This window comes from Furipterus horrens, unplaced genomic scaffold (genome assembly GCF_987537825.1).
Source record: "Furipterus horrens unplaced genomic scaffold, mFurHor1.1.pri manual_scaffold_4, whole genome shotgun sequence".
Taxonomy (NCBI): domain Eukaryota; kingdom Metazoa; phylum Chordata; class Mammalia; order Chiroptera; family Furipteridae; genus Furipterus; species Furipterus horrens.
The window spans coordinates 178481497-178500166 of record NW_028327174.1 but is presented as its reverse complement, the minus strand read 5'-3'; the positions used below and the strand labels follow the sequence as shown (position 1 = coordinate 178500166).

The following is an 18670-nucleotide window of genomic DNA, read 5'->3' as shown; positions in this document are numbered from 1 at the left end:
CAAATTAAGGTACCATCATTATGAAGACTGAAAAAAAATCTGGTTGACACAATGATGAAAAATCATCCAAAGTAAACACACACACTTCCAAACACAAGCCCAGTGGGAACACAGGAGACAGAACCCTTTTAATCCAAATTATCCACGGGGCCAGGAATTATCCATTTAACCAGGAGGGTGTATACGGGGGGTGAGAAGAGTCAGAGGACAGAGTTTGAGTACAAGTTTATCCAGGCAAAGAAGCATTATGTCATATAATAATGTAGAGCCTACTATTTATTTTCTTTATCTTACAATTGCTATCTACTGGACCTTTCATTACAGTCATCTCTAAAGAGAAAAATCTTTTGCCAAATACAAAGTTAAGGTGATTTTAAATTTCTCTCCTTTCTACGTAATATTTCATGAGTTAGTCTACTCTCAATACACTATTATAATATGTCATAATATATTCTAAACATGTTCCCTCAAATGTAACTGTTAAATCAGTCTGAAATAATAGAGGCTAAAATATGAAAATACACTACGCATATAATCTAGCATGATGAGGGTGTCTGCTGCTTTTGACGTTAAGTGTGAAGTCTATATAAAAAGGTTTCTTATTTTGCAAAACTCAGGGTAACCAATATGAAAGGAGTATAAGTCCCTGAGTGGCCTTAGGAGTGCCAAACTGAAATAAGCGCAGGCATCAGCTAGCCCCATGTACACATTTACTGTCTGAAAAGAATATATATACTTATATATTCAAATTATTTTCCTTCAGAGACCATCTGTCGGTGTGAAGGGGCTTTTGCTTTTGTATTGTGGTGGTTAACTTTGTTTTAATGTGGTCTTTAACATCTGCTTAAAGACCTCAGGTTTTATGAAAAAAAAATCCTATCTAATACACACACACACACATCAAACCTTGTCATACCTGTGAGTGCCCTAGAAATACAAAAAGCAAAATTTGATTGACAGCTAGAAACTGAATACATTAACAATTTTTAGCTTTTACCTATTATTTAGCTTTGACCCATGCAATTACATGACCCAAAGGACAAAAATGCAGCTGTTCACAAATATGCAAAGTGATTCGCAAATGGCATGATAATTCTTGTCTCTCCTGAAGATTCTCAAGCCAGCCCTGTTGTATTTCCTGATTTTTCCCACCTGAAGATTTTGTTCAGATTTTAGAAAAGAGAAGCTTTTGAGAGTTATCATCCTAATGTATTTATTGTCTTTCAAACTGATTTTCAGAGACCCTGCCCAAACATCTATCCATCCGTTACACAAACATTTAGGAATCTTCACTATGTATCAGTTATGATACTATATATTGAGGACCCTAGGTAAGTATGACGTCATCCTTACCCTTGAGAATGGAACAATCTCTAATACAATGCAAGACATGTTTTGGGAACACAGAAGAGGGACAGTTCACTCTGCCTGAATGACCCCAGTCCTCAGTAGTCAAATGAATTCATCTTAACATGAATTCTCATGTTTTACTTGAGGAAAGCCTCCCCTTAATACTTCAAGGCATCTTTAGGAGTCATCTCATATAATCTTTCCATTCTCCTACCAGGTCTCTACATCCACTGTCCTCACAGTCCCCTTTATGCTCTGTCACTGACATGCCTGGGCACTTCTTGGTCAGAGAGACACTGAGTGGAGGAGGTTCCTCTCTCATGGGCAGTGCCACCCTCTGCTTTCCAGTCACCTAAGCAGCTTCCAGCTTCTGACCATAATCTCCTTCTCCACAGAGCTCACACTTACTTAGTGGCAGAGGCCAGAACTGGAACCCATGGCCATTTTCTTACATTTTATTTGTCTTCAAACAACACTATATTGTATGTATTCTTCTGCAGCTTGCTTTTTTATATATACATTTATAGAGAGAGAGACAGAGAAGGGGAGAGAGAGAGAGAGAGAGAGAGGGAGAGAGGGGGGGGGGGAAGAGAGAGAGAGGAAGACCTTTAAAGCTCTTTGCATTCCACTGTGTGAGTCCATTTTTTACTATTCAAGGTGGGTGCCCAGATGCTTTCTGAGAGAGTCCCAGTTTTCCATAATCTTGCCAACCCCAGATATTATCTATTTGGCCTCTACCAATCTGACAGGTGAAAAATGGAATCTCACCAATTTCTCCCTGATAAGGAGTGAGGTTGAGCATTATATTGAATGTAACTTATCTGCCTCCTTATATCTCTTGGCCTCACTTGCTTCCCAAGTAGCAACCAAGGGACCTCACACGTGCCTGTGATTCTGCCTCCCAGAGCCAAGCAGTGACTTGCTCAGGAACACAGGACTCCACTTCAGCTGTCAATGCAGTCTGCCCACCAGCTCTGTGACTCCTACCACTTACTGGATGGTGAAAGAGCACACCACAGGCACAGGATCATACTTGCAAGTGGCTATTGAAAGAGCTGAATGTCACAGCATGGGGGAGTTAAGCTCCATCAGACTTTCAACAATTGAGAACCAGAAGATGATAGGGATCCAGGAAGATAAATTTCATCTCCTCTCTCACTGCCACGGCCAGCTGTAAGGTACAATATCTGTGCACAAGCTGTTCTGAAGATAACCCATGCAGCCAAGGATACAGATATGCCATTCAACTCTCTCCACTTGGCTTTTTGCATTGCTCCCCCTCCCTCCCTGCCTCTCCTCCCTTTTTCCTCATAAGCCTGTGGCAGCTTGTACTCTTTTTGGAGGTAACAGGATTCATTAACAATTTCTGAAGAATGTAATGCATAGATTGGATCTGTTTCAGAAAGACGACTCTGAAGACGTAATGGAAACTGCGGAGAGACTAAGACAAGAAGACATGGTTTTAGAAGTTTATTCCATTGGGGCAGGGCTAGAATTAGGACAATGGAAGTGGAAATAAAAAGTCATATTCAAGAGAGTTTGAGGAATTTAAGTGTTGATTAGTTCATTCATGGAAAAACAATGTAGAGAGAAAAAGTGTTAAGCATGGGATAACAAAAGTTGTTAAGACTGGAGAAAGAAGAGGCATTGAGAAAACTGAGAAATAGAGGTCAGGAGGTATGAGAATTTGAAGAAAAGAGAATTTGAAGAAGGAGCGACTAAGTGCTCCACATTGCAGAAAGGTCAAATAGCCCAAGAATGGGGGAGGAACTATAAGCCCCACCATCGGGCATTACTTTAATAATAGTATGAAAGGAGGGAGTTGTCCAGAAGAAACAGTGGATTTCAAACAAAGATAAGCTGGTAAGAGATAATGATTGAACAATGGTCTGCAGTAGGAGTGAGAATCCAGGGGAAATCCGAGGTACAGGAGAACAGAGGTGCTGGGGCCCCACTGAGAGAAGCCAGGCGAATGTGTCAATATTTCTCAAACAAGAAAGTATGAGTATTGGGGGGAAAGCTGGAAAAGAAATATTTATTGGTAACAGAAAAGAGGTTCCAGAGAATTTGGGGAATAGGATAAAAGGGGATCAGTGAGGGGAAGTTCTTATTTCCAAGTAAAGGTGCCACATTTAATGATTCAGTTTTGTGTAGATTCAGCCTCTATTTTCTAGCTAGCCCTGGGGGTGAGGGTGGTTACAGTCATCAATGTGTTTGGATTTATGGTTTTGTTACCATCAGTAGTATTTAGCTAGAAAAGGGGAGCAAAAGGAACTAGACATTGAACTTAAACTGAGATTAAGCCTGCTTGCTTAGCCAGGAAACTACAGCTTTTCACACGCAAAGGTATCACAGTTTTGCTCCACCAAGGGGGTTAACGCTCCTCCCTTCCCTGCTCGGGTAGGAGACTGTTGGGGGTGCAGGGGGCATGCTGGACCACAGAGGCCTGTCCATCTAACTAGGGGGTATAGAACCATCCAAAACCCGTGAAAGCCTGGGAAATTGAGTGGTCATTTTGAAAAAGCACCTGGTCCATTCCATGCCCATGCTAATATAATCCTAGGGGAACAAAGAAGCCACTCCTTTCATCTGAGAACCCGCACTCACCCCATGAACTCACGTGTGCGTTCTGTCTCAGCAGTCATGCGGTCTCAGCAGCCACGTGAACTCCACCCCTGGGGCAGCCGGGAAAAAGCTAAGCTACCCGCATGGGGACTGAGACCACACAGCAGCAGACCACGGGATCCAAAGGACTATGCTTTAAGAGGAAACCACAACTCTGGACACTGGCTTTTGCCTTGGCCTTGCTGAGGACACAGCTGGACTTTTTCCACGGTGAGACAGAGGGAGATGGGACACTGCAAACCCTGGGAGCAGCTTCTATTTCCACACGAATCTCCCGTGCATGGATTCTTGGAATATTTTCCTCTCCTCATTCCCACCTACAGCTATTTCCTGGGAAGCTGTTCGGCCCCCAATTACTAGTTATCACCAGTGCCTGAAATACCACCAACAGAAATCTAATGCTTTGAAACTAACCTGCGGACACATGCTGCTGGGTCAGTACCCTCCACTGTGGCTGGGAAGATTAGATGAGAAAAATGCTCTGTGGGGATTAGGTACTAGGAATGTCAGGGGCTCCAGAAGGTAGGAGAGGGCTTCTGCGAAGTTTAAATTCACCTACTTTATTATTCTTATTTAGGATAATGCCTCTTTCTAAACCCCAGTAAACAAACCACTCCTTTGCCTTTACAGAAGTTCCCGTGCCTCCTGCAAACACACACGCACATTCCTCCTCTTCCTCCTCCTCCTTTTTAAAGTAAACTTTAGAGAATGCAAAAAGAAACTTCATAACAGACTGTGAATTACTGCAAATCCAAAAGAGGAACTAATCCCAAATAATACCCGCCAAGTGTTTAATATGTGACTTGTGCTCCATAATCAAGACATCTGACTGAGCTGCTTTTCAAATCAGATGTCAGAAGTATATCCTGCAGCCAAAGTCTTCAATTACTGAAAGTCTCCTTCAACAAAAAATTACCAAGTGTCTTATCTTAATTAACATGTTATTTTTAAAAAGATATCATAAATAAAAGTTAATAGGATGAAGAGTTCAAAAAGAACACCTCACACGGGCTAGAAATTTGCTTCAGGATTCATTGAAAAATCAAGGTACTAGAATGGTAAAATGAGATCATGGAGCTTTCCATGTGAGGCTGCAAAGTAATGCTGTTTTTTTAAGGGTGGACCAGAATCTGTCTGCTGAAAGGTGCATAGGCCCAGTCAGGGCATTATCCATGGTGGGAAGCTACTGGATTGTTCCCAGCATTTTAGGGACTTCCGCAGATCCTTAGATCTCTTCAGTGGTGACACTGAGAGACTGGGGTTAGTTTGGGGACATAGTCAAAGGCGGTTCGGAGCGTGTGTTGGTAAATACGAGAGATTAGATAGAGGATAGAGAATCACCACTTTTTTGTTAAAGAAAGGAGGATGCTTATAAATTAATGAAAATTACTTTCTTACTCCTTATAAGCTGGCTCAGGGGGAAATTCACCCAGGAAAGTTATGAATGTGTCTTAAGAAATGACAGTGTTATTGAAATAAGTAAACTCTAAAATGACTACTTTAGAGAGGAAAACACGCATGGAGACAAAGTCTTTCCAAGCTTACTATAGAGTGAAGAGCTTATATGTAATATACTATTTTAAATAAAATTTAAAGGAAATTTGTGATAAAGGTTGCCTAAATTCTTATATGTTTTAAATCCCATTACTTTATAGCCATAGTGCATATCTCATGTGATTATAGAAAGCATTTTATATACACGGAATTCAAAAGTCTTTTACTGACAGGTGGCTGAGGAGTTACGGAATCTTTAATTCATAAATTTAACTTGCTACACTCATTTGGTTTATTGTGTGTAATACACACAAACCATGAATGATTCACACACACTATTTTTTACTCATAAAAACATGCCAAAACCTTTTCTGAAAGTTGCTTTTGTCTCTTTTCAGGGAGCTCATTCTTCAGTGTGTACAAACAAGCAAATGCTTTGATATTCAAATTAATGAAAGCACTGGAAAGGAGAAATGAATCCATCTGAAAATTATGCTTCCATTCGATGCATGTTAATGAAAAGCTCACACACCAAAAAGTTATTTGAAGAAGGAATCTACCTTATATGCAATGAAAAACTGCCTTGCAGGTAAAATGGATAGAAAGGTTATTTTTCAGTTAATCACAAACTCTTGGCTCCTACTTCTGCCTCCCCCACGATAGTAAGTGGCTAGAACTGCAGACTTTGAGGTCAGGGAGACATGGATTTAAAGACTGACCTGAGCAAGTTAACTCTTCTGAGCCTTAATTTATTTATCAAAGATATGAAAATAATAAACAATACTCATTTCACAAAGTAATTCTAAGAATTAAATAAAAGAGTGCATGTAACTTTGTTAGCATAGCATCTGGGACTTAATTAGTTGTTGGTATTTAATATAATTATTAAGTTAAGCAATTCTGTTTTTTCTGGGCCTCAGTGTCTCTCCAATAAAATGTGATGGTTACCTAAGTGATCAGTGAGGAATAAATGAGATGACCTAGAAAATTTAAATACTATGCAATGCTGGATGTCATTATCAAGTACAAAATGTTCTTTTGCCTGTATTATAAAAAACCATAAAAGGCCTTATTATTCCCCGTGCCATTTCAGACTAAGCACACAAGGTTTGGTCATTTCTTTTTTTTTTTTTAATATAAAATTTTTATTTTGTTTTTCAATTACAGTTGCCCCATTTTTTCCCTCATTGTTCCCCCCAGCCCACCCCTTCTTCCACAATCATATCCCCCCCCCCATTGTCCATGTCCATGAGTCATTTATACATGTTCTTTGGCTAAACCCTTCCCTTACTTATCCCCCTCCCTTTTCTCCCTCCCCTCTCCCCCCTAATAACTGTTATTCTGTTCCTTGTTCTGCTTAGTTCTTTTTTGTTTTTCCTTGTGTTTGTCACACAAATGCCCACCTTCTGTTTTGCTAAGAAAGGGGTGTTTAACTATGTAACAATGTCATTCCCACAGAGGAATGTCACCACTGCCACCACACGAACAGCTGCGGACCAGCCGTGGGTTTGGTCATTTCAATTCGAGGTGGTTGAGCTGCTCCCAGCTTTCCCAGCAGACGGGATCACAGTAGGTGTAACGAAACAAATGCACTGGTTCCTGCCCTGTGGCCTCAGGGACGGCCTACAAGCAAGCCCACAGCCCACAGCCTCAGTCACACTCAGCTATGTCTAGCGGCCCCCTGCGAGGTATCTCACATGTGCTCACAAACATTTCCCTTAGCTCCTGCCAGCATGGCATGTGTGAGGTTCTTCCTCTGCTATGTCAGCTCTCCTGTGGCAATCAGGCGGACGGGGGTGGAGGAAGCCAATACAAATCACAGCACTAGGCGTCCACGGGGGAGGCCAGGGTCTGACTATTCTGCACATAACACAAGCCCACCTTTGCTAAGGGAAAGCCCAAGGAAGTTTTCTCCAGTGCCTGAGCCAGTTCTTGGCAGCCCTGTGCACCATGAAGGAATTCTGCTTCAAGCTCTTTCGTGGGCTCTCACTACAAAAAGAGAGGTAAGTCCTCTCTGCTCATATATCCTCAAACCTATTTTTTCTTTGTCACCCCCAGCCAGTCTCCTCTTGGGGGAGTAAGATATAGAGCCCTTCCTCGGGTCCAGCCCTCAGCTAGGCTCTCCTGGTGTCCCTGCAGCTCTCTCCATCACAAGACACACATGGAATATAAAATAAAAATGGTGCTGAAAAGGTAAGAAATATCCCCTGCCTTCTCTCCCTCCAGGGTCTGGGGACTCTGGCTAGTTGAAAGAGAGGCTAATCACCTTGGAGAGGTGAAGTGGCTTGGGGTTTTTTATTATAATGGGCAGGGTCATTATTGTTCTGTAGCACATTTTTAATATATCTGGAGTCTCTCTTCTTTTTCTTATTCTGGCTGAGAGGAAATTCCTCTTTTTCTTTCTCTTTGTTTCCTCAGTTAAATGGAAAGGGTGTGTGTAGCCCAAAGGAGAAGAAGGAGGGAACTTGAGATCTGGGACCTTCAAATTGCTTTCTGAATACCCTGACAAGGCACCAGGGAGGGAAAAGAAGGAGGAATTGAAGTGGACATTTCTCTTTAGGAAAATGTGAGCATACAAGACTGTGTACAGAAAGTCCTGTGAATCAGTAACATTTACCAGAACCTGTCTCTTCTTAACTGACAACCTAATAATCCTACAGGTAACTGAGCCCAAAAAATAATAGGGGCCACCATCAGTGGCAGTGACTTCTGCAGCTGGGACTGAGTCATGTACCCAAGGGCTACTCAGAGACTGGATTAAGAAATCATAAATGACCCTGAGGCATCTGTTAAAATAATATTTTACCAGCCTTAGAAATCTTCAAAAATCAAAAGGACACTAGGAATGTATAAAGATCTCTCATAGAATGCCAAAGGTCAACTTCTTTTATTTATTATTTTTTGTATCATAAGTTACATTCAGGTAGTTCTCAGGGCCAAGGATTGAAATTCTGACTTGATGTTAATTTAATCCTAGTTGGGAAGTTCAGGTATATGTGGGTAGGTGTAAGATCTTGGCCGCACTTGGCAACGAGGGGACCTGATTTCCCAAATCAAATCGGATCCCTTGGCTGTCCACTGAGTTGTCCTGACTCCATAAGATGACCTCAGAATCTGCAGATGACTTGGAAATGGCTGAAACTTGAAGGCACCCTTGTTTTAGAAAGGATGCTGTAGGTGCAGCCTGGTCCAGATCTAATAGAGACACATGACCAGAAAAAGAATTAGGGGCCAGAAATAGCCCAAGTCAGTGTTATTGAAATACTAGGATGAAGGGGAGGTATTGGGAAACAATCTCTGTAGAAGTTATATGTAGTTCTGAGGAGTGAGTAACACCTTCATGGGACTAGATAATCCCATGGGCCACGTGCCCAACACATACTTCCAGAAAGAATTAGGAATGTTTTACTTATAAAAAGTAATCCACAGAGAGAATTGAAAGCCACTTCACCTAGTCAAGATTCTCAAAACAAAACCAATGAGTAAAAGCTACTGGAAGACATATTTCAAAGACATTTGTGAAAAAAAATATTTTAACCACTTGAAGGTGGAAGAGGTTACCTTCAGAGTCTATATAATAAAATGATTAAGAATATAGGTTTGAGAGCCAGAAAACCATGAATGAGAATCCTAATGTTTAACTTGCACTGGTTCTGTTACTCAACTTCTTTTTAATGTCTCTTTTCTCACGTGAAGATTATGTGTAATAATAGTGCATACTTTCCTGAAATAGTGAAGGATTAATGAGATAATGTGTATAAAGCACTTACACAGAATCTGGCACTGCAGACGAGTTAATAACAAGAAATGTTATTGTTACTGCTTTTGTGTTAATTACTGGTGGAAAGTAGAAGTTGCCAACTACAAAGATAGAGAATATGGTTAGCTTTGGGGAATTTACATCATGGAAACAAACGATGTTCCAAATGTATCTAAAAAACAATGACTTTGAACTAACAGCTCAGAAGAGATGAAGTTAATTGTGTCCACTGGCAACAGAAGACTCAACATGTGTAAGTCTGTTCACTGCACCTCTCCATCCTACCCAGGTGATGTGGCACCGTACAGCCCAGCACAATAAACCAGACAGATCAATAAAGTTTAAACAAGGATTCCCACATGAGGTAATGCAGGGGGAAAAAAACTATCAAATTGGATTATGACATAAAGGGCCTCTGTGTGCATGTTGAAAATATCTGTAAGTGATTTTCTATGACCTGAAGCAGACAACCAAGGGCTAGTGATTATGTAAATAATGGAGCAGGAATATAGCAACAATATTCAAGGTTTTTCAAGACAATGAATAAGCATAAAGCTGCTATTTGAAATGAGAATGTCTAATCCAATTTTAGAAGGAATTAATGAACTGATCCTTTGAGTTCCTTGAAACACTTGAGCAAACTGCTTTCAGAAAGACAAATACAACTGTCTCAGCTGGAGAATTAAAGGTAAGCCCTGTCTTGAATGAAATAAGAACTTGTAACACATTTCAATCTGTGATTTAGTTTTAGAGATTGTCTTTATCAGACAGGTAGCAAAAGGATGCTTCCGGGATTAGCACAGGAAAGGAAAGGTCTAATACATTTCAGATCTTTTTCATTGTGGGTATAAAAACTCAACAAAAACTAATGTTACAGATGATGCTGTACAAAAGGCATATCCTTCAAGGTCTTATTCAAGTATGAAAAAAACCCATTCCAATGATAGCCTCTTTAGCCAATCATCAGTTTCAACTAAAAGGGCCCCCAATCATAGACACTGAACCGATGGGCTCAGGTTAAGTGGTCTACATGAAGTCCTTTGTTTCTGAAATGACCCTGCTGTTGCTGAGGAGCAAAGCAGAAAGCACCTCCACTCCACCCCTGCCACAGACCACCCCCGCTTTCCTGCTCACCGGTGGCTCTCCTTAGCGAGTCCTGCTGGTTCAGCTCCTAATGCCCTTCTTCAATTCCCACCCTGTCTGCTTCACTTTGGGCTGATGCAGCAAATGCACACAGAAGGGGTCTGCAGCCTGGCAGGAGTCAGACTTGAAACAAAGGGGGCTCCTTTTATACTTATTTGTTTCTTTGCAATTCTCTCCCTCCATCGATGGTCAAGGATTTCAGTGGCTGGTGCCAGGGAAAGACACTAGAAGAAATCAATTTTTAATAACCTCAGATCACAGGGCACTGGATAATAAGCAATAAGTCTTTGTGAAGAACAAACCCTGCGTAAAAGAGGGCGACTGGATTTGCGCGAAGCAGAGCAGAAGGCAGGTGGGAAGGTCTAATGGAAATATTACACCTTGACTTCAGTACACCAAAGCCATTTGGGATTCTGTTCCAATTGACTGTGTCATCAACACGCTTCCGAAACGTGGCTGGGACTGTTTTCTGACAGAAGTCAAAGGCTGTGTCCAAAGAAACGAATGCATGAGAGAGGCTCCAGAAATTCCGTTGTGAATTTGAAGACTTTGTGAAAGTCAGGTTTAGAATTCAGGCTATTAAGTGGATTAATTTTCACTGGGAAATTGTGATTCAACATGGAAAAAAAACATTCAAACTAATCATTTTTTGATATTGAAATATGCTGTAAATACGGTTTGATATTCCCCTTTCTAGAAATTATTTCAACAGCAGAGGCTATCATATGCTCCTCGTTTCTTACAGAGTCAAATTCTATCTTCTCAGCCTGATATACAAGGGTAATTTATGGGGGGGGGCAAAAAATAAACCAGAATTATTTTATGGAGGGTGTGCCCCTTGTAGTACAGGCATCCCCCGCTAAGTGAGTGTTCTAGGAACCCATCTGTGTTAGTGTATCAGCTGGCATTCTTGTGAGAGGCTGCATTTGACATCAGTGAATTATTTTTTGAAGACCCCTTCAATGCGTTCGCCCATTCCATGATGGGTGATTTGTAAGTATACCTGCCCACACTGCACTGAGTGTTCACCCCTTTTAACCAAAAATGGCATGACCCCATGTCCCACCCTCCCCATTCACCTGACCTCACCCCAAGCAACTTATTTTTTTGTTTCCTCTGATGATGTTTTGCCTTGGAAGAGGTGAAACAAAAAACAGCAGAAGCACTAAAAGGCATCAAAATCAACAAGTTCAAAAACTGTTTTGAGCATTGGAAAAATGGTTCAATAGCTGTATTGCATGAAATGGAGAGTACTTTGAAAGTGACTGAAATTTAAGTGTGAAAGAATAAATACACAATTTTTTATATATAGATTCTGTTTTGGGGGGCGTTGGGGGGGCGGTTCCTGGAGCAGGGACTTAAACGCTCTGCTAAGTAATTTGAACTTAATTCCTGAAGGACATGGAGATTCCACAAAGTACATAAAAATTCAAGGGCTTTTTGCCATGGAATTGACGTGCTCTGATTTTTATTTTGGAAACACAGCTCTGGAAGCATTCGAGGAGGTGGGTGTTCTGGGGTAATAGAGAGCGCACACAGAGGATATTGTAATGATCCAAGCAAGCAGTAATAAAAGTATAAATTAATCCTATGCTGATGGGAATAGGGAAACCTGAAATCAATACAAGAAACATTATGGAGGTTAAGTAGTGGAAGGCGAGATTGAAAAAGGAAGTAAGGGAGAGGGAGGATCCAAGGGGAAACCTGGGTTTCTGGCTTCGGTAACAGTGGTGCCATTAGCTGAAATGGGAAGTAGAGGAAAAGCAGGTTTGTGGGAGAGAATAAGTCCTTTCACGTCTTCTGGCTCAGGTACTGTGCGACATCCAAGTTGAGAAGCCACCAGGCTGCTTACCACATGAATCACAGCTCTTCTGAGAGGAAACATCAAAAATGAATTAAAATAAAGTTTCTAATTTGTTCTGTTTCTGCCCTTTTACTTTCATCTGACAGATCAAAGACTCAGTCAGATGCACATAGCAAATATCTTTTTAACACCAACTTAGAAGGATTTGTGAGATAATGAAATACAGGTAACTGCTGAGTGAAGAAACTGGCACAGTCTTCCCGGAGGGCCGTTCAGCAGAACGAGCCTCAGTTAAAAGTGTGTCCGACCTATGGGGTAGAGCTTTAAAAAGCCACAATGGTTTGCAGTTCCTCCCCTTCAAAAAGTGGACTCTATTTCTTCCCCGCCCCCTCTTGCATGTGGGTTGGCTAAAGAAAGTACTTCAGACAGTGAACATTAGGAAACAATGAAGGCAGAGGACTGAAAAATATTTACACAGGGGGGTAAACCCACTCTCTTACTGCTGGGAAACCTTCCGCCACCATGTGAGCAAGCCCAGGCTCGCTTCCGGCAGGAAGAAACTCAATGTAGAGAGAGGCCTCAATCTCCCCATCATCTCAGTCATGTCAGCTGCACCAACTGATGCCCTGAACACCCTTGGTCGTGGTTTCTCAGCCTTGCCACCATGGACATCTGGAGTCAAAGAATTCTTTGTCATGAAGGACTGTCCTGTGCTTAGCGAGAGCTCTAGCCTCTACTCACTAGAGGCCAGTAGCCTTTACTCCCCCACTGGGTTAGCCAAAAATTTCTCAGACATGTCCCCTAGGGGGAAAAATCACCATATGTGAGAACCACTGGTCTAGCCCATATTTATGGTCATATGGAGAAATTCAGGATCTAGTTTTTATAATAATAGCAAGTAACATTTATTATATGATTATGTCATGTACATTATGGGAAATATTTTATGTGGATTATATAACTGAATCCTTACTACAAGCATAGGAAGTAGGTATTAACATCTATATTTCACAGATTAGGCCATTAAAGTACAGAAAGGTTAAATATTATGCCCAAATTCACCTCGTTAGTAAGTAGTAAAGCAAGCACTCGGGCAGTCTGTTCCTAGTACAACTCCTTAACTACCACCGCAGCCAACACACTCAGTTCTGCCTTTCCATTAGGTATATATAGGTGGATATCACATTATTTGTTAAAATGAGGAGCACTGTATGTAGGCATAGAGAAAGTCGGCAAGGATGTACATCGTAATATTAATCTTGGTTATCACCATGTCATGGGTTGGAATTACTTATGTTCTTTCTGTATTTCTAAATTTAAACATAAACACTAGCTATCTTCAAGGAGGTGCACAGGGAGTGGAAGAGACTACACGTGTCTAAAATAGCAAGAACAAAAACGAAATGAGCACTAATCGAAGAATGGACTATCACATGAAAATTAAGTAGAAAATGATTAGTTCTGCACAGGAGCATCTGAGAAGGTGGGGGAAGACTTTCGTGGGTTCTAAAGGATAGCTAAAATTTTGAGAGGTGACTGTGGCCCAAGTAGGTTTAACACATGGGAGCAAGAATGTGTAGGGCATGCCGGTGGGAAGGCAAGGTGTCTTAGGCAGCCTGAGCAGGTAAAAGACAAGGTAGGGAAGGTAGCTTGGGGTTCAATATTGGAGGACACTGGGTGCCAGAATGAAGAGCATGGGTGTCACTGTGAGCCACTAAAATTGCTGAGGAATGGGATGTTATGATTTGAGTTCTCTTTTATACACATCAATCAGACAGCAGTAGTTCCAATGGATTGAAAAGAGTGGAGATAAGAGGCCAATTAAGATACAAATGAAAAAAAAATATGGGCAAAAATAATGACAGCCTTAATTAGGACAGCAGCAGAAACAAACAATGCTAGGAACATTGTGGAAAGCAGAAAACGGAGGTTCATCAACATGAGCTTTTTTGAAAGATTTTATTTATTTATTTTTAGAGAGGGGAAGGGAGGGCAAGAGAGAGGGAGAGAAACATCAGTGTGTGAGAGAACCATCCATTGGTTGCCTCTTGCACAACCATAAACGGGGACCTGGCCCACAACCCAGGCATGTGCCCTGATCAGAAATCACACTGGGGGCTTTTCAGTTTGCAGGAACAATGCCCAACCCACTGAGCCACACCAGTCAGGGCAACACCAGCATTAAAGGGCATGAAAAGTAGACTGAAAATAGGAAGCCAGAGAGGCAAAAGGAAAACTAAGACAGGATCATGTAAAGGAAGCCATGGGCAGAGACAAAGTGGATCTACAGGGACAGTAGAGGCCAAGTGAAATGTTCTGTTTACAAAGAGAAGGCTGAGTCCAGGTGAGAGGTGATAGCGGAAAGCACAAGAGCAGAGTCAGACGGAAGGCTAAGAGGTTGTGGTACACAACTGTTTCAGAATTTCAGGTTTTAATAGAAGTGGAATAGTTCTGGTTTGTCCAGGATCAATCAATACCTCCATTAATTGGCATCAACTTGGGCCAATTTTGACTCATAAATATGTTTTCCATTGACTTAGCACTACCAATAGAGAGACAAGGTCCACTGAGTACTCTCTTATCATCCTTTGGGACCTCCTCCCTCTTCTGGGATCCTTCTTTTAGCCTACTTCACAATACTTCAAAGTCTTCTTACCACATTCCCCATTCCTTCACTCTTGCTTCTTCCAGGAATAACTGAAATAGCAGAAAATACAGCAGCTACTGATTTGGGGTATCTTTCTCATGTATATCAGAGCATCAAGAATTAAGGCCCAAGCCCCACATGGAAAGCTCAATTATACTTAGTTTCCATTGCTTTTCTGTCTTTTACATTCATGACTTTATGTTTAAAACACAACCTGCTCTGTGAGTCCCTGCTACCACTCAAAGTAGATGTTAAGTTCTCTCAGTACATAAGTCTTCTGCCAAAAAAGACATATAAGAGAATTCATATAAATTTTGAGAAAACGAAATCACAGATCCTGGAATTTCCTGGAATCTTTAAGGAGGATCCTATTTTAGTTGTTTGGGTGATAAACTCAAAGACAAACTGATTTCACTATCTTGTTTTTAAAAATAAGGCTGTTATTATAAGCATCACTTTTAAAATACAGAGGTGGGTAAAACTAGGTTTACAGTTGGTATACACAAAACAGTTTATTCTTATATTATTATTTATTATTGTATTACTTTCCATACAAACAACTGTAAACCTACTTTTGTCCCACCTTGTATATATGCATAGATATATACATGTGTATATATATGTGTGGTTATTTTTGTGTTTTTTAATATGAAAATGGGATTTCACAACCATCACTTGAGAAAGTACAACCTGGTCATTAAGAGTGCCAACTTTGGAGCTTTCCCACAAAGTTTAAATCCTAGCTCTACCACTAAGCACTTGTGTGGTCTTGGAAGTCATTTGACCTCTCTCTGCTTTATTTTTTCAACTGTAAGTTGGTAGTTTGACATTTGAATGAAGTAAGATATGCAGCTTAGAATAGTGCCTGGCACATGGTAAGCAATATATGTTTTAGCTACTATTATTTCTTTTTCCTCCAGGTGAATAAACATAAGGCCATGTTTTTCAAAAGTGTGTAATATTTCAATTTACTTAGTATTCTATACTTTATTTGATAAGTATTCAGATATTTTTCCACAGTTTAGTTACTAAATGCTGTGTTATTGGATATATATGTTAAGTATATCTCCATAAAAATCCAGGCCATCATTTCCTTAGGATAACTTTCCCAAATTCAGATTACTAAGTGATAAGGGATGTGTATTTTCAGTTTTTAAAATATTTTCCAATTAAGTTCTGAAACTATTGTAATAATTCCTATAACCAATAGCAACGTGCAAAGTGTTTTTCCACACACATGCACACTGCCATACGCATCTGCCACCACTGAATAAAAACATTTTAAAAAGTTGTTTTTAACAATCTAATCGCTACAAAAATGGTATCTTGAGTTTTTATTTGTTCTTTTTTCTACCTACTTTGAAGTTAGATATGTTTATTCCTATTTGCATTTTACCTTTTATGAGTTTCTTGTTTGTACACTTTGCTCATTTTACTGTTATCTATTTCTCATCATTTTGTAGAGCTCTTTGATGGCATGTTTATTAACCCATTGTATGCCATATGTGCTGCTATTATTTTCCTATCTTTCAAGGCTTCATCATCCATGTTCTAGTGAATGGCCACTCTGTAGACAATGGCTCTGAAACAAAAGTCTTTGCTGGCCTCTGAGGATTTGTGGCTACTGACGTGTGAGCATTCAATGCAAATGCATTAGGAGATATGCATATTTCCTATCATGAAATCAATGCTTCTAAGAATTTCCCTGAAGTGAAACAGCATTACATCAATCTCCATAATTTACCTTAAAAAAAAAAAGAAAGAAAACCTTTTCCTAAAGAGGGATATCTGGTTTATTTGTTATCTCATTATGAGCCCCATTTCTCCGGGACAGTTTCACATCCCAAAGTGCTGTGTTCTTCACTTTATAGGAGTATGTAGGACTCACTAAGAAGTTTACACAAAGGACGCTAGGAACCCCGTGGTTTTCAATGAGCTCACGCAGGCCTGGGGTATCCTACCACAAGCACCCGCTAGGTCAGGGATCATGCTGTCTTATGTCTATGTTTTTTGTCTTCCCTAAGAAATGGTAAACTCAGTCGTCATTTTTCATTTTGCTTTTCAGGAGCCCCAGTGTTTTCTTGGATATAGAACAAGGCTATTTGGCATTTCTCCCTGTGAGTAATGATCTATTTATGGACTTGTTTCTCTGGCACTTTTCTCCTGACACAGTTCTCAAGGCACAGAGAAAGAAAGAATGAATTCGGGCCAAATGACTCCCAAGTATGGCAAATGGAATGAAGGAGCAGGAGATTCATTCAGTCAGTCGATCTACAAGTATTAATTGAGTCTATTTTATAAAATAGGCTGGGTGCCCACCTACCAATGTGGTAAAATTTGAGGAAAACCACAAGACTTACCTAAGCTAAAATATCTCCCTCAACAATAAAGATTCAGTTCTTAAATATCTTAGTGACATTAGCCAAAGGCAGCAGCCTCTGAAAAAGAAACACATGACTAATCAAAAGGGGCAAGAAAGAAATGGAAGAGTTGCTCAAAGATAGGAGGGCATACAAGGCAAACTACAGTCACAGATGTATTTAGTGACAGAATTAACCTATTGCATGACCATTCTAAACATATTTTTAAAGGAAATTAAATTGATTTTATTTATGTTTTTACAATCAATATTGTCTTGTATTGGTTTCAGGTGTACAGCATAGTAGTTAGATAATCATATACTTTACAAAGTGTCCCCCTGATATTTCCAGTACCCACCTGGCACCATACATAGTTATTTCAATATTACTGACTATATTCCCTGTGCTATATTTACATCTCCATGACTATTCTGTAACCACCAGTCTGTACTTCTTAACCCCTTCACCTTTTTCATCAAGCCTCCCAACCTCTTCCCCCTGTGGCAACCATCAGTCTGTGCTATGTATCTATGAGTCTGTTTCTATTTTGTCCATTTATTTTGTTCTTTAGATTCCACTATAAGAGCAATTATATGGTATTTGTCTTTCTCTGGCTCACTTATTCCTCTGAGCATAATTTCCTCTAGGTCTATCAATGCTGTTGCAAATGATAAGATTTCATTCTTTTTTATGGTCAAGTAATATTCCGCTGTAGATACAAACTACCGCTTTTTTTTATCATCTACTGATGGGCACTTAGGTTGCTTCCATATCTTGGTTATTGTAAACAACACTGCAATGAACATAGGGGTACATATATTCTTTTGAATTAGTGTTTTTAGGTTTCTTCAGATATTTACCCAGAAGAAGAACTACTGGGTCATAAAATAGTTCTATTTTTAATTTTTTGAGGACCATCCATACTGTTTTCCACAGTGGCTGCACCAATCTTCATTCCCACCAATAGAGCCTTTGAGTTTCCTTTCTCCACAACTTCACCAGCACTTGTTTAAACATGTATTTTTTAAAGTACAAATACTGAGCATCAGATGATGAGGAAATCACATGTTTCAGACCTGAGAGTAGATGCATGCTGGCTACACCCTAAAATGGGAGTAAAAAGAGTGGAAGGAGAGATAGACTAAAGTGATATTATTGTCAGAGTATAATAGACATTGTATGGGCCAGTAGAGAAAATGAATTGTGTGCTCCTGCTACAAACCACAGAATGGCCATCAGGGTGAGGCAGAGGAAGGATGAGAGACACACTAGCTAAAAGACAACTGGATTTACCCAGTGCTCACATACACACTTAACATTCTTGTTGTGATTCTGTTTCTCAAAGAGCAGATGAAATCATCAGGAGGACTATTAGTCTGTAACTTACTCTGATCAACAGCCATGTGGAGTGAGGGAAACAGCCTTAAAATGGGAACTTGAGAGTTCTTGATAGCTAAGGAGGAATGTTTCAAGGATTGTAGAGAAGA

General features: G+C 40.2%; 1 protein-coding gene and 1 non-coding gene across 3 annotated transcripts in view; both read right to left on the bottom strand.

Moving 5' to 3' along the window:
- PLPPR1 (phospholipid phosphatase related 1) overlaps positions 1–18670 on the bottom strand; it is a 237618-nt gene that overhangs the window by 202090 nt on the left and 16858 nt on the right. The window lies entirely within an intron of this gene.
- Positions 6848–6977, bottom strand: LOC150013464 (small nucleolar RNA SNORA41). The gene has a single exon (XR_016510996.1). It is a non-coding gene; the product is annotated as a small nucleolar RNA SNORA41 (small nucleolar RNA).